At 40.7% G+C, this 15,987-nt stretch overlaps 1 non-coding gene across 1 annotated transcript; it reads right to left on the reverse strand.

Moving 5' to 3' along the window:
* Window positions 1–1,683: 1,683 nt before the first annotated feature.
* On the reverse strand, window positions 1,684–1,825 carry LOC148810317 (U4 spliceosomal RNA). Its single transcript, XR_016086736.1, has one exon. It is a non-coding gene; the product is annotated as a U4 spliceosomal RNA (small nuclear RNA).
* Window positions 1,826–15,987: the final 14,162 nt, after the last annotated feature.

The following is a 15,987-nucleotide window of genomic DNA, read 5'->3' on the forward strand; positions in this document are numbered from 1 at the left end:
ATTGTCTCTGAATATTGACAAGTGTGAACTGTTTTCTCTGAAGGATTCTAATTTAGATGCAATAGTGAATATACCTGTGAAGAAAGTGGTTTGTTATTTGGGTATTATAGTCTGTAAAGACCAAGATGAAAGATGTAAATTGAATTTTACGCCTATTTTATATAAAACTAAAAAAAGATTTCAGTCTTGGTTAATGAGGGACCTATCGTTGGCAGGTCGGGTTCTACTGTCGAAAGCAGAGGGTATATCTCGCTTTGTGTACGCCTAGCTTTCACTGAATGTGCCTTCGCATCTTATTGATGAGTTTGACAAACTATTATACAACTTTATTTGGAAGAATAAACCTCATTATATTAGGAAACACCTTCTGAGTAAACCAAAAAACCAAGGTGGCTTGAATGTTATAGACTTTTATATGTCAAATATAACTTTTAAAATAAATTGGATTAGGAAATTTATTAATAATAAAAATAGTATTTGGAATTTTATTCCAAACATAATTTTTCAGAATGTTGGGAATCTTGACTTTTTGTTAAAATGTAACTTTGATATAAAGAAAATCCCAGTTAAGTTATCTAATTTTCATAAGCAAGTACTATTATACTGGACTTTATTATACAAACACAACTTCTCACCACACACATATTATATTTGGAATAATAAAGACATTAAGTTTAAAAATAAAAGTTTATTTTTACATAGTTGGTTTAATAACAAAATTTATTTAGTGGCTCAACTGTTGAATGAAGATGGTAGATTGCTTACTTATCCTGAATTCCTGGAGAGATTTCAGTTCCCTGTTACTCCCAAGGAATATGCAATAGTTTTTGATGCCATTCCGGAAGGTGTAGTGGGCTTATTAAAAGCAAATCAAAGTGTTAATAGGACTGACCTCCTTTTGGGTCCTACAACTGATTTATTCTTGGATGGCGTGGAAATAAAGGATAAGAAGTGTAACAATACTCCTATTAGAAATCTTTGTAAACCCCATCTTATCCCTTCCTGTTTGTCTTTTTGGAATGCAATGTTTGAAAATATAAACTGGAAGTTAGTTTGGACAATTCCTGATAGATTTTGTATTACAAATAAAGTTAAAGAGATATCGTTTAAAATTATTCATAAGTTTTATCCAGTGAAATTGGTACTCTTTAAATTTAAGCATGAGCAGGATGATCTGTGTGTTTTTTGTCGGGCGGAAAAGGAATCTTTGGTGCATTTATTTGTTAGGTGTAGGTTTGTGAAGCTGTTTTGGACGGATTTACAGAGTTTTGTTTGCAGGCAGTTAAAGGTGTTTTTTAGATTGAAGGATTTTGACATTTTATTGTACTGTTTAGTAGAAAATTTGGAAAAAGAGCATTTATTTATAGTCAATTTATTAATCATTCTTGGTAAATTTCACATCCATAAATCCAAATGGTCTAATAATACTCCCCTTTTTAGTTCTTTTGAGGTGGAGCTGAAACACTTTAAATTCTATTAAAAATCTGAGAAATAATAAAGCACGGAAAACATATGATATATGTAAAAAATACAATTTAATCATATAACTTACTTATTACCTCTGATGGTTAACTGTTTATTTTTCTGTTTGTGTTTGTTCTCTTGTACCTAATTTGATCCTTTGATTGTATTTGTATTTGTAAATTCTTTACACATTTAATAAAAAATTCTTTAAAAAAAAAGTCTCTGATGAGACTGTCAAAAATTGCTTTCGCCGATTGTATTGCAAACCGGCGGAAGCAGGGTATTGGGAAAAGTATTCAACTAACAATAATCGCGCCTCGGCTAAACCTCACAGGCTGCGATACTACCACTGCACAAAGCTGACGGTTGCCAGGCAACCGCGGGGATCCTATGGAAATCGGTATCAATCGTCTCATGGCATGTCGTTGCTGTAACGCTTCATATTTGTCGTCTTCTTCTTATAGCTCGAGGTTTTGAAGAATTTCATGACAGACAAGGTCTCCGTCGGTAACAAAGGGCGTTGTGAGAAAACCATTGCTTATTTTCAGCAGCAGAAATACAACCTTTTAAATACAAGATGACAGAACAATGACAGAAGAATCGGGTAGTTATGGCGGCGTGGTGAGTCTGGTGAGGGCCGCGAGATCCCGGGGTGTGAGCGGCACCAGCCGCGGTCGGGTGGCCGGGGTGCTTATACGCTGCTCAAGCCGTGTCTTAGAAGCATCAGGGTTGTAAGCACACACACACACACTGACTGCGTAAAAAGTCTCACAAAAGAACTCGCAGGACAAACACCATGTGAAATGTGAACCGCTTTATTTCAACAGTGGATTTTCAAACACAGAAACAACCTGACACCTGAAGAAGGCTCCACGGCCGAAACGTTGTGTTCTCTTTCTTCTTTTTTTCAGCATGGAATAAACCTATTACTTGTTCCATTGCTTTGAGGCTTCTGAAAAAGCATTCATAACCCCCTTCCGCTCCCCATGTCTAAAGCCATGCGAACCACACTGGGCGATCCGATCTAGCAGAGCAAAAAAATTTGCCTGCGTAATCAGCGGGATGGTGTTACCACAGGTTCTGTGCAAAACACGCTGTATTTTGGAATACACACTGTAGAGCCCCCCAGGCTTCCATTTCTGATCTGAAAATATCAGATCCACAATAATTTCATTCAAGTTCTTGACATACACATCTATCTCTCTAAGAAATTTAAGGACATTACCATTCGACTCTTTGTTTTGCATATCAAGCTTTGTAGAGAGAAGTGTGTAAAGCACTCTTAGTAAGAATTCAGACGTATACATTCGATACAGTTCTTCAATATCTGGTACCCCATCTGAACTCACACGCCCGCCGCTGTCACACGTCGCAGAGGGCGGGGTCGGGTTTTTGCTAAAAAGAAGACCAAGTATTAAAATGACATACGCTAAGCGCCGATACAACAATTCCACGATCAGAAAAAATATTTTAGCCACCTACCTCTCCACTTTGTAGAGCAACGGACCCCGATGTTTCTCCACACAAAGAAGCCATCTTCGCAGCTCCCAACAACGGGCGGTGTCTGACAGCTCCAGGGGCGCGTTGCGAAAAGTATTCACTTATCAGTTTATAAGTTTTAAACTTTAAAAGTATTAACACACAACACAAACACAAATGATGTGTTTGAACACGCGGGGTTGGTCTTAAAGTTATAAAATAATGTAATAAGACACAGCTTATTTTTAATAACACATTCGCGACAGCTTTTTTCGAAAGTTTGAAATAAATTTCCACACACCGCAAGCGTAAAAGTCTTTAAGGTATTAACAGGCAACAAATGATGGGGTGTTGTTCTTTATACTTTAACGGATTGATCTTAAAGTTTTAAAATCACGTATTAGAGATATTTTGGAGACATGCGGTGGGGGTTCGGCGTCACGGTAGTTAAAAGCTCTGGAATGCAGAGTGGGGGGGAGGGGAGCTAAAATTGACCTTAGGGAAAGTTTATAACATTTTTAAATTTTAAGCGGGTACAATTAAGAGTGACAATAAACGGACGGATATAGGAGTTATAGTTTTTCATTTGTTTTAAATGCTGTTTTGTATATACATTTTATATTCAGGTAAAGTTTTCTAATTTATAATCACCACATGTATTTCACGCAAAAATGTTCTTAACATCGCATCGCGAAAAAATAAAACCTCAAAATGTCAAGCTTGGTTTGTGAACACGTCGCTATAAAGAATAGATACATTTTCTTATAGCTATACCGTTAATAAAAACATTTTGCTTAATAATATTCTTAATGGTCTGTTGGTGAATCAAACACAGACACCGAGGCACATTTTCACCACGTTTTAACCGCTATGAAATTTAGACACCGTTATATGTCTTAAAATAATATAGATTTTACCATAATAACGGTCTATATTCACTTATCAGTTTATAAGTTTTAAACTTTAAAAGTATTAACACACAACACAAACACAAATGATGTGTTTGCCCAGAAAAGAAATTTTAAACACGCGGGGTTGGTCTTAAAGTTTTTAAAATAATGTAATAAGACACAACTTATTTTTAATAACACATTCGCGACAGCTTTTTTCGAAAGTTTGAAATAAATTTCCACACACCGCAAGCGTAAAAGTCTTTAAGGTATTAACAGGTAACAAATGATGGGGTGTTGTTCTTTATACTTTAACGGATTGATCTTAAAGTTTTAAAATCACGTATTAGAGATATTTTTGGTGGGGGGTCGGCGTCACGGTAGTTAAAGGCTCTGGAATGCAGAGTGGGGGTGGGGGGGTTAAAATTGACCTCAGCGTGAAAGTTTATAAAATTTTTAAATTTTAAGTGGGTACAATTAACAGTGACAATAAACGGACGGATTTAGGAGTTATAGTTTTTCATTTGTTTTAAATGCTGTTTTGTATATACATTTTATATTCATGTAAAGTTTTCTAATTTACAATCACCACATGTATTTCACGCAGAAATGTTCTTAACATCTCATCCCGAAAAAATAAAACCTCAAAACGTCAAGCTTGGTTTGTGAACACGTCGCTATAAAGAATAGATACATTTTCATATAGCGTTACCATTAATAAAAAAGATTTTGCTTAATAATATTCTTAGTGGTCTGTTGGTGAATCAAACACAGACACCGAGGCACATTTTCACCACGTTTTAACCGCTATGAAATTTAGACACTGTTGTATGTCTTAAAATAATATAGATTTTAACATTATAACGGTGTAAAACGTTTTCTAAAATGTTTCTTAAAATAATTTCTACAGACCAGTACGTGCACGCCCAATGATACCTAAGATTAATGGTTTTATGGGGGGGCCATGTGTGTTTCTTAGAAGAGAATGTTTATCGGTTTGGGGTACAAGTACCAGCGGTGTAACAGGCGAAGTTTTGGATGGATTCCAATTCTTACAGTCTCGTGTTATCGACTAACTCGTCAGAATGGATCACACCGATCAATTACAATAGTCTGAAGATAGTCTATTTACAGACTTAACACTGTTCGATTTGATAGACGAAGACGAGGACTCCACGAATTTCAGCGGTATGTATATCTGGCTTATTGTGAGAAAATTACAACGTCACGGTGCATGTCTCATGTTAGCTATAGTTGCAAAACGTTGTATAATATTTGTATACTAGGCAATATTGAATTATTATAATGGAATTACCAGGGAGTTGTTCCGTAATGTGTTCGTGACTGTGTGTATCCATTCATTTCCATTAGCCCCGAAAACAACAGCTCTAAAAAGACCAGTTACGGCACAACCCAACACTGGTGAGTAATTACGACAATGTTTTGAATAACGCTTTACGACCATGTGAGTCTTAAAGACACAGGGGAACTTTCTCCACACCAATACACGTATGTGTCTATTCCACAGACGTGGGCGAAGGGACAAGTCGCTACACATTTAAAAAACTTTGTTTCGGTTTACAATACCACCGCAAAACCTTGTGGAGACACATGCAGATGTTCACGTTATACTAGAGGGTGCGGAGCATATTATCAGATCGCCTGGGAGAAGAGGTCGGTGTTATATAAAACATTCTTTTAGCATGCCCATTTAAACGTGTCTATAATAAAAATTCCCACCGTTTTTCTATTTTTTGGTAATTTGCGGTGTTGAGTTCTTTCACTAATGGTATTTTCCCTCTCCATGCAGAACCCGAACCTTCAAAAAATAAACTGCGATGCCGCGCTAACACGTTAACGGGGTCAACGAGCTCAAAACATCTCAAATCAACAACCAAAGGTTAATATAATTTAAGCATGGTCAAGATGTGTTATGATCCACTTACGGCAACCGTTACTTCTTTTGTTAGAATGTTAATTCGTTGAAAGATCCTAGTTCGCGTAGTTTTTTGTTTGGGGGTGTTAAAAAGCCTTATTTTAAAACTGCTTAGCCTTTAAAGTGCCATGGGTCTATATGCCGTTAACCATGCCGCTTGACCCAGTAGCGCCACCACAGTCTTAAAGGAAACCGGTGTAACAACATGTCTGGGTAACTTGTTCCATTCACCCGCAGCCCTTTGTGTATGGATGCGCCACATGTGTGGCGTTTTTATCATAGTTATCGTAGTTTTCTGAATTTGACCGTTTAGAACGCATTGATTGTTGTGTTGAAAAGTCTTTTATTTTTATCACAGTGAAGTTTTCTGATTTTGAGATATGGAGCATTGGCGTGGTATTAAAAAGTCTTTTATTTATTCACTCAGCAGCTGTATCGACGAGCGGCGAAACAAATGTGGCAGAAACGTCGGACCCTAAGGTGGTGACCGCATCGAAGGCGGCTGTTAATACTCTGCCCAAAACCAAACGTGTCAAGCCTTTGGAGCGAAATAATAATGCAATTAGAGACTTGGTGTTTGGTGATGTGCGAGATTCAGTGCGGTATATTACACAGTTAGTATCAACGGTGGGCACTAATGAGGTGGATAAAAAGCGTGATTTAGAGAATCTAAGAGCCGCTTTAGCACGTGTACATTCCGTGTTTCCAAAGCCGATCCAGGTTTACGCTGCTAGCCTCTTAGACGTATTTTCTAAAGAGGATGCCACTCTAAACTCTGGATTTCATTACCTGATAATGCTATTTCATGGTTCATTGGCGAAGACCCACAGGGATAAATGACTAAACATGCGGTCTAAAAAGTGTTTAAAAGACGGACCGCTTGCCAACATCAAGCGTTTGTACATTAATAAAAGAATTAAACTGTCAAAAGCATGTTTGTTGCGTCGCAAAAGATTCAGAGAGAGGCATCAGATTTCCCAAGGGCCGCCAGAACCACGCAATGAGAATGCAGTGGTAGAAAATAACTTAATGCCCAGGGGTGCTGTAGCAGAACAGGATGTCGGTAACTTTGAAAACCGAGAACCGGTTGTGCTGAACGATCTGAATCAGGTTGGTGGCGGTGCAGGGGCGAATAGAGACCCCTTAGTTTTCCTGGAGCGTATACGTAGTTATAACAGGTCTTATAATAATTTTAGAGCAACAGAGCACCATGAAGAATTTCGTTTTGTTAATTTTGACAGAATAGCCCCGTATGTACAGGCTATAGACGCTGTGCATGGTGCAGTCTAGAGAATATTGGATGAACTTTCTCCAAACATCGGGGCGAATGATTTTGTACAGCTGCGTTTGACTGCGGGTGGTTTTAACAAACCTTTGTTCTCACGCAAGAGACACCCCGGAGAATTAAATGCTGCTGATTTTTTAAGCCACATCTCAGACCTCTTAAAGAGCCACACAGAAGTTCTCACCGATGACAGCCTCCGATTAGTGGTGACGATAGTCAGGAATATGCAGGGGGGTGCCCGCCGAAGATTTAAATCTGTTCTGTACAGCCGGGTAGTTGCTCGGAAAAAAGCGCACCTTATCGACTTACATTACACGGGGGGTAATCTGTGTTTCGCCAGGAGTGTGTACGGTTTGTTGAATGAAGGTTGTACCGATGGGGAAATGTTACAGGGCGCTAAACGAATGCACAAAGAGTTGGGTTTTCCAGAGAATCGGAAAATTAGTTTGTCAGACATTACCGCTTTTGAAAAACATTTAAAGGTGGTCATTAAAATTTTGTACCACGACCAGGGTGATTGGAAATATTTTACAACGGGGCCCACACCACCAAATTCTAAAATACTTTTTGTTCTACTGCATGAAGAGCATTTTTAGGGGGTTTTAAATATTAAAGCTTTTGTGGGGGCGGCGTATTTTTGCACTAACTGCCATGCGGCGTATAGCCACAAGAACGCACACGCCTGTGTTAAAGCTTGTAAAACCTGTTTAGATCCCCAGTGTTGCGAAACTGATGCAGAAATTCAGAATTGCCCGGCTTGTAAGGTCTTTTGTCGTAGCTCTCAGTGTTTGGCGAGACACTTTCAGAATGCGGCGACGGGTGTTAGTAAGTGTGAGCGCAGGGTCTTTTGTGAGAAATGTGGGGTTTATAACCTCGCAAGTCACAAATGTAAAGAGAAACTGTGCTCGCGTTGTAACAACGTGATTGACACCCCTGACTTTCAAACAAGTACATTTTTTTCGACTTTAAATGCATGCAAGAAACGGGGACACACATACCAAATTACGTCCACGCCCTTCATATTGACAATAAACGAAGCTGGGGATTCTATGGTGAAACTTGTCTAAAGGATTTTGTGTGTAAATTTATCGATAGACGTTTCAAAAACAATACGTTCATATCGCACAATGGCAAGGGATATGACAATTACCTAGTAATCAGACAGTTGTTAGATGAAAAGATGGACGTTGAACTAATTAATCAGGGTGGTAAGATAATGTGTATGACCGTAAAAGCTCTGAACATCAGATTTATTGATTCTCTAAGCTTTCTACCTATGAAATTAAGCAAACTGCCGGCAGCCATGGGGTTCCCCGGGGGTAAGGGTCATTTTCCACACTTGATGAACACTTCCGAAAAACCAAAATTATGTTGGCCCGATGCCGCCGCCAGAACGTTACGGTGTTAACTACATGCTGCCGAGAGAGAAAGCAGAGTTTTTGGTTTGGTATGAAGAATGCAAGGGAAGTGTCTTTAACTTACAGAGAGAGTTGAAACGCTACTGCCAGTTGGATGTGGCAATTCTAAGAGAAGGCTGTGTCAGGTATTGGGACAAGGTCATGAATATGACCAGACAGACACGCGTGACTGAGTCAGGGGCCTGCGTTGTGTGCATCGACCCCTTTCAGTTTGTGACCATCGCTAGTATCTGCATGGCCATGTTCAGACTTATGTTCTTACAGGAAGAGACGATAGCGTTGCTACCCCATGACAAATACCAGCAAAAATGATTTTCTACACCCAGCATTCAGTGGCTTATGTACATCGAACACACAGAGCCCGTTAAAATCCAACATGCGTTAACCACGGCCGGTGAGTTCAAGGTTGGACCATATTTTCTGGATGGTTATGCTGTAATTGACGGAGTGCAGACAGCCTTTGAGTTCAACGGTTGCTTTTTTCACGGCTGTAGCGTTTGTTATTGTGAAAACGATTTTAATCTGCTGACAAACACTACTTTTGGTTGGTTGTACAGAAAGACGATGGTGAAAATTAATTTTCTCAAAATGAGAGGTTTTAACGTGCGTGTTTTGTGGGAGCACGAGTTCAGAGACATGCTTGTTGAAAATGGAGACTTGGGTACATTTCTAACAGCTGCTCAGTTACCAGAGCCTCTGCAACTGCGCGATTCGCTTTTTGGGGGGAGAACAAATGCTATTTGTTTGCATTACACAGCGCAGCCCGGTGAAAAAATTCATTACTATGATTTCACCAGTCTGTATCCGTTTGTGAACAAAAATAAAAAATACCCACTGGGGCACACCCGAATAATATATAACAACTTTGGAGATTTAAAACAATATTTCGGTTTAGCGAAGGTGAAAGTTTACCCACCCAGACGTTTGTACTTTCCAGTTCTTCCAACCAAAATTGACAAAAAACTGTTTTTCACACTGTGTCGTACGTGTGCTGAAACAAAACAGACCACTCCCTGAGAGCACAGTGATGAAGATCGCACCTTGACTGGTGTCTGGTGCACCCCTGAATTACAGATGGCCTTAGATCTGGGGTATAGAGTGTGTAAAATTTACGAAATTTGGCATTTCGAAAAGGCCTCACATGATCTTTTTTCCGATTACATCAAACTGCATCTGAAAGGGAAACAGGAAGCTTCGGGGTTTCCAGAGTGGTGTACAGATGTCACGAAACAACAAAGATATATCAGCAAATATTATGAAAAAGAGGGTGTCCGGCTGGACCCCGGCAACATTAAAAAGAATCCGGCCAAAAGACAGCTTTGAAAACTTGCCTCGAACTGTTTGTCGGGCAAGTATGGGCAAAGAGACAATTTACCACAGACCACCATCGTGAGAAACCCCAATGAATTGTTCAGGTACTTATTTACGCCATATCATGAGGTGTCAGCCTGCGAGTTTATCAGTGAAAACACAGCCTGTGTTACGTGGAAACACACTGAACACCACTATACAGGCCATTCAAACACTAACATTTTCATCGCTAGCTTTACAACCGCCTATGCCCACTTGGAGTTATACAACCTGCTAAATGCTTTGCAAGGCCGCTGTCTGTACCACGACACAGATTCCGTTATCTTTGTGAGCCGGGAGGGTGAGTGGAATCCGGGGCTGGGTGACTATTTGGGTGAGCTGACCAGTGAAATCGATGCTGGACAACACATCACCGAGTTTGTGTCAACAGGACCCAAGTCGTACGGGTACAAGCTGTCTGGCGGGAAAGCCTGTTTAAAGGTGAAAGGCATTACGCTCAAAGTGAACAATTGTGAAAAAGTTAACTTTGAGAGTCTGGACTTGGTTTTTGACTATGGCGTTGTAATGTTTCATAGCCGTTCAGGGACGCCAAATATGTAATCATAGTGGCTCTCTGAAGGCACCAGTTCTGTAGGGTTTGGGCATTTACTGAGACAATTATTAATTGTAGCAGTAAATCACAAAGTTGATTCTTTTGATGGCTTTAGAATCCAACCATGCGACATAACTCAAACAACGCACACACACAGGTACTAATACACGAGGATACATTTATTAATACATAGAATATGCATGTAAACCTAACAGATCTTATCGTGAGGGTTATCAGAATACAAAAGGTATATATTCAATCAGTTACGAAGAGTTACACATATCAAGAGGACATACGTTCAGTATATCATTCATTTAGACCGTTTCATAAATGAACTTGGTTATAACTTCTACATTAGATACTCAAAACAAGTACATAACTCTTAGGAATTAAATTGATATCAACTGGTTGGGATAGCAATTGAATTCTCGAGCTGTAATGCAGTGAAGTTGAATACTCATCCAATCTCTGGGGATTCAGATCTCCTGCGGGCACAAAGAAACAGTTGCAGGCTTGTTGCTGTCCAATCCGCGCTCTCTGGCTGTGTGCCAGGCTGTGCTGTGCGGCTTGCGACGGTGCGCTGCAGATGCTCACTGACCGGCTAGTTAGTGTTGGCTTTAACTAGCAAAGTTGGTGCACAGGAGAAAAGATGACTGTGGGTCCCAGCAGGTCAGGAAGAGGACCGGTTCGTTCCTGATGAAGAGTTAGTTCTGAATAGTGATTCAGCTGTCCACAGTTCTGACCTGTTCACGAGGCTTGCTGCTGATGCTAACCTCGGGTGTCCTCTGGTTACTCTCTGGCAACCCCCGCTCTCGACTCTTAGAACAAAGTAAAGTTCTGGCACTCGGACACACTGGCCGTTCCGTGGTTGTCTGGGCTGAGTCTCAGGATGGTCAGGAGGCGCACTGCGAGAATGTCCTGCCCTTGGGAGCCTTCTTTTCCTGGGCTATCCTGCCCTGGAATTCTCCTTTGAATTCCCTTTAGAAAAGTCCACAGAATCCTCTCCAGAATCTTACTGAATCTTACAGGCTCTCATTGAATCTGAATCTCTCAGGCTCTCTGTGTTGCCTGTTTTTACCTGGAGGAACTTCAGCTCATTCATTGGCTGAAAGTTCCATGGGCATCAGAGTCCCACGTGGGTTACTCGGCCCTACCAGTCCCTGATTGGTTGACCACGGTGAGATATGAGTCACTTACTCCTGACACTAAGGAATGCAGTCCAGATGTCCATCTGGCACTCCCTAGACAGATAGGTGCCAATGGATGACCATTGATCATGATAGCCAGACTTAGCTAAGTGCATCCCCCTTTGGGAGCTGTCCTAGGACCTTAAATCACCCTGCACTAATGGTCTCTCTGTGGCTGCACCACAGAGATGAACAGAGAAATGGGGCCTCATTTGGGAAGCTCAGAAACACTTAATTCTGCCTTATTATTAAGCCTCGCCGCTACAGCGTTAACCCTTATGCAGAGTGCCGGGAATTTAAACACATTTCTATTCAACAGCCGATGATCGTGCGTGTTAAAAAGGATTGGCGCATTGAGACCCAGACCTTAAAGAAAACCCAGAAGGTGGTGTACGACAAGCAGGTGCTGCAAGAAAATTTGACACCGTTGCCCTACGGATATTAACACGATGGATGTCAGGTTAAAACACCCTTTTTCATGCATTTTGTCCGGACCCTCGAATTGCGGTAAAAGTTATTTTATAAAACAACTCTTGGAGAATGGTGATACCGTTATGACTCGTAAACCCGAAAACATAGTCTGGTGTTACAGCTGCTGGCAACCTCTATACGCTGAGTTGCTTGTGAAATTTCCATACATTCAGTTTATAGAAGGACTACCGACGTTGTTTTCCGACGACCAGCTACTGCTGCCGGGTAGAGTAAATTTGATTACAGTTGATGATTTGATGGAGTCTGCGTGTGAAAATAATGAGATAGAAAAAGCTTTTACCAAATACGTACACCACCAAAACCTCAGCATCATGTATATCGTCCAAAATGTGTTTTGTCAAGGCCGGAAAAGTAGAATCATAGCGTTAAATACAAAGTACATGGTGCTGTTTAAAAACCATAGAGATAAACTACAGATGTACCCCGGTAAAGCCAAATTTTTTTGGAAGCGTTCGATGACGCTACTAAAAAACCTTTCAGTTACTGGTTGGTGGATTTAAATGCTGACACCCCAGATGACTATCGCTTGCGAACAGGTCTTTTCCCCCCAGATGTACCCACGGCTTATGTTTTTAAATAATCTAAAAGTCGGTGATCTCGCAACCACAGACTCAGTCGAAAAAACACGTTCGGGGCGTCATCATGTCTTCACGCGTTCGGAGAAACCTGACTCTCTTACATTTTCTGGTAAAAGCCGCACCCAATCAAATGATCGAGCAGTCTGGGCTCGAAAGCGATGTGAGAAAAATAACAACCTGCCGGTTGGATGATGAAATGAGAGACATTCTTCAGAACTCACATCTGGCCGAATATGAAAAAGTGAAATTGTACAGTCAGGTGTTACAATGGTATTTGACATTAGTACGCCAGGAGACTTCCGAAAAGGGGACTTTAACTGTTGTACTACCGGAAAATGCACCCGCCGAGCTATCACGCACGTTAGCACAACCGCCGTCATCGAGCGACGCTGACTTTGGGTATATTTTGGACAGCGTGTCTCAGCGGTTCCGGAGAAATGCAGAGATATTGTTAAAGACCATGGTCCGCAATGAACCATTAATAGCCTGGAATGAAAAAGGGAAATTTGTGTACAAGGGGGCACCTGTTGAGGGCTCTCACATGATTGATCTTGTCAGGGCTCTCACACAGCAGCAACCAGTTGCGGTCGGTAAGAAGCCAAAAGGTTGGGATGTGTTCATGGAGGCTATGGCAGAAATCAACGTGCCGGGCACCCTGCTAGCCAACGCTGGTAACCGAGAGCTACTTGAAAAGCTCAAGGCTACCCCGCTGGGGTGTGCAGCGTCGGTCAAAACTTTAAAACAACCGGTAGAGTTGTCGACAGTCGACCCGGTCTCTAAGATAACCGCTGAAAGGAGACAATCATTAATACCTAGACCCACATGGTTGTCTTTGTAACATTTTTTCTCTGGGTATGTGTGTTTGTGATAAATGACTTGAAATGTATATTAAAAAGCGTGAGCAATATAGTTAAAAATGTTTGTCATAAAATGGCTTGGATGTGACATGTATTGAAAAAAGCTTGAGCGCTATAACCGCGAATGTATAATAAAAATATTGTATTGATTTTAATTCATGTTTTGTGTTCTTTTTTAAATAATAACCACACAGACAATGAAATGGTTCGATTTCATTTTTATTTTAGACGGTCGATTAACATTTATGACATGTTTTAAATTGTCGTAAACACCCGCATAATTGAACATTCGTATTTTCAAATGGCTTAAAAGGGTACAGGGGTCTCCTTCTCACACGGCGTCTGTTTTTCAGAAACATTTCCACCATGCAGTCATTCTGGATTGCATTCGTAGAATAAAGTTCTAAAATGTTTCTAAAAGATAAGCCTTTACATCTATGGTATAGAAAAAAGACGCAATGTAGACCGCAGGTCACCGCAAAAGAATCTTGCAATTGTCTGTTGTTGTAAAATATGGAATTAGCATTTCTGTTTAAGAAATCAATAATGTTCTTGGGAAAGAAAAAAGGCTTCGGGTGAAAATCCGTAGGAGTCGAAAATTCTGCTCCCCCGTCATCGGGTAAGTAAATAGCAAGCCAGTGTTCACCGGGGCGGTCGTGTGGGTGAGTATTAACTATTAAACTCAGAGGGCGCCGCGCCAGTCTCTCGCGCGGTAGGGCATCACTGGGGAACACGCCTAGAAAACTGTCTCAGGTGTAGTGGTCTCGGGTTAGAATGTCTTCCAGCTGTTTGGTGTTCATCTTTATTACTATCTTCTAGTTCCAGAAAAAGAAGTCTATTTTGTATTTTATTATTGGTGGCATATACATTAACAAATATAAACTGTTTCCCCCCAATATCAACTGTTAAAATGATCCATCTCCCAGAATCATGCATACTACTGTGAAGAATTTTCCCTTTAAAGTTTCCTTTCAAAACAGCAACACCTGCTGAGTGATTAGTACCATTGGAAAGCCAAATATCATCCCCCCACTGATTCCTCCAAAACTGCAAATCCGATTGACATGCATGTGTTTCCTGTATAAAATAAAAATCAGCATTCGCTTTTTTACAAAACAAAAAAACTGCTTTTCTTTTCACAACATTTCGAATACCTCTGGCATTAATAGAGAAAATAGAAAAAGACATACACAAAAGCAAATAACTAACTCTAAGATTGTCTAAATTATTGAGTTTTTCAAGAACCAGAACTATAACAGTCTTTAATACATAACTACAACGTTCCAAGATAACACTAAACAAACACTAGTATATACTGCTATAACAAATATAACCAAACATAATCATTAACTGAGCAGTCACTGGGAGCGAATCTCCTTCCCGTCCACAAAGGCCCTCACTCCCACCAAGTAGGCTCTCCTCCCCTCTCTTCTTACAGCTTCACCCTGGGGCCACAGCTGGTTCCTGGTGCTCCTGTCTGCGGCGGACAGGTCCTCTGCAAACCTCAGTTTGTTCTCATTCAAATACTCATTCCTCCTCGCCGCTCGCCATAGCGTGTCCCTCGCCGTCCTCTTGGTGAACTGTATTATAATCATTCTGGGGGCGCACTTGCCCAGACATGTTCGCTCTCCCGAGCCTGTGAACAACGTCAATGGCCGATATCACGTCCTCCTGGTCCAGCAGGGTCCTTCTACAGATACCCTTCAATGTTGCAACAATGTCCTCATCGCGTTCCTCCTTAACTCCAAGTAATTTTAAATTCCATCGTCGATGGTATCTTTCTGCATCGTTCACTTTCACTTCAAGTTCTTTAATATGTTTTTCCTGTTCGGTATTCACTCGTTTAAGGTCTTTTACTTCACTCTTTAAGTCATCAACCTCTTTGAACACAAAGTCTACGGACTTTTTAAGACCTTTAATTCCGACTGTATTAAAATGAATCATTTCCTTCAGCTCACCCGTGTTCTGTGCCATCATGTTGAAGATGTTGGTCTGGAGCTCCTCAGCGTCAGCTCGCCCCTTCCTCTCTTGGCTGCCGGGGTTTTCACAGGTGTGCTGAGCAAGGACTCCAGCTCTTCCTCCGGCAGATGAGTCTCACTTGGGCTGCGAGCACTCGCGTACGAGTGCATCTCCAGCACTCTTTCCACGTCCCCTGCAGCTGCTTCACTTTTCTCTTTCGTTGCCATCGATTTTCTTGTAGTACTATATATATTTGACTGAGGTATCTTAGTCTTCTCCTTCGAAGACCCAGCACTCTCTTTTCTTTTCCCAGTACTACTCATATCGAAATTCTTCAACCTCAAAAATAACTTTTTATTTTTCAATTATAACCGAAGTTTAAACAACTAGTTTTAAGTCCTTATTTTTCTGTAGTCAAAAAAGCAAACAAATGATATTCAGGTCATGAAAAACTCAAGAAACTCCTCAACCTCTAAACTTTACCTCCCACCTGAACGCCATCTTTAACGCTCAGTCTCGTCAGAGACTGAGCAAGGTGT

This window comes from Atractosteus spatula (genome assembly GCF_055471065.1).
Source record: "Atractosteus spatula isolate fAtrSpa1 chromosome 26 unlocalized genomic scaffold, fAtrSpa1.hap1 SUPER_26_unloc_1, whole genome shotgun sequence".
NCBI lineage: Eukaryota > Metazoa > Chordata > Actinopteri > Semionotiformes > Lepisosteidae > Atractosteus > Atractosteus spatula.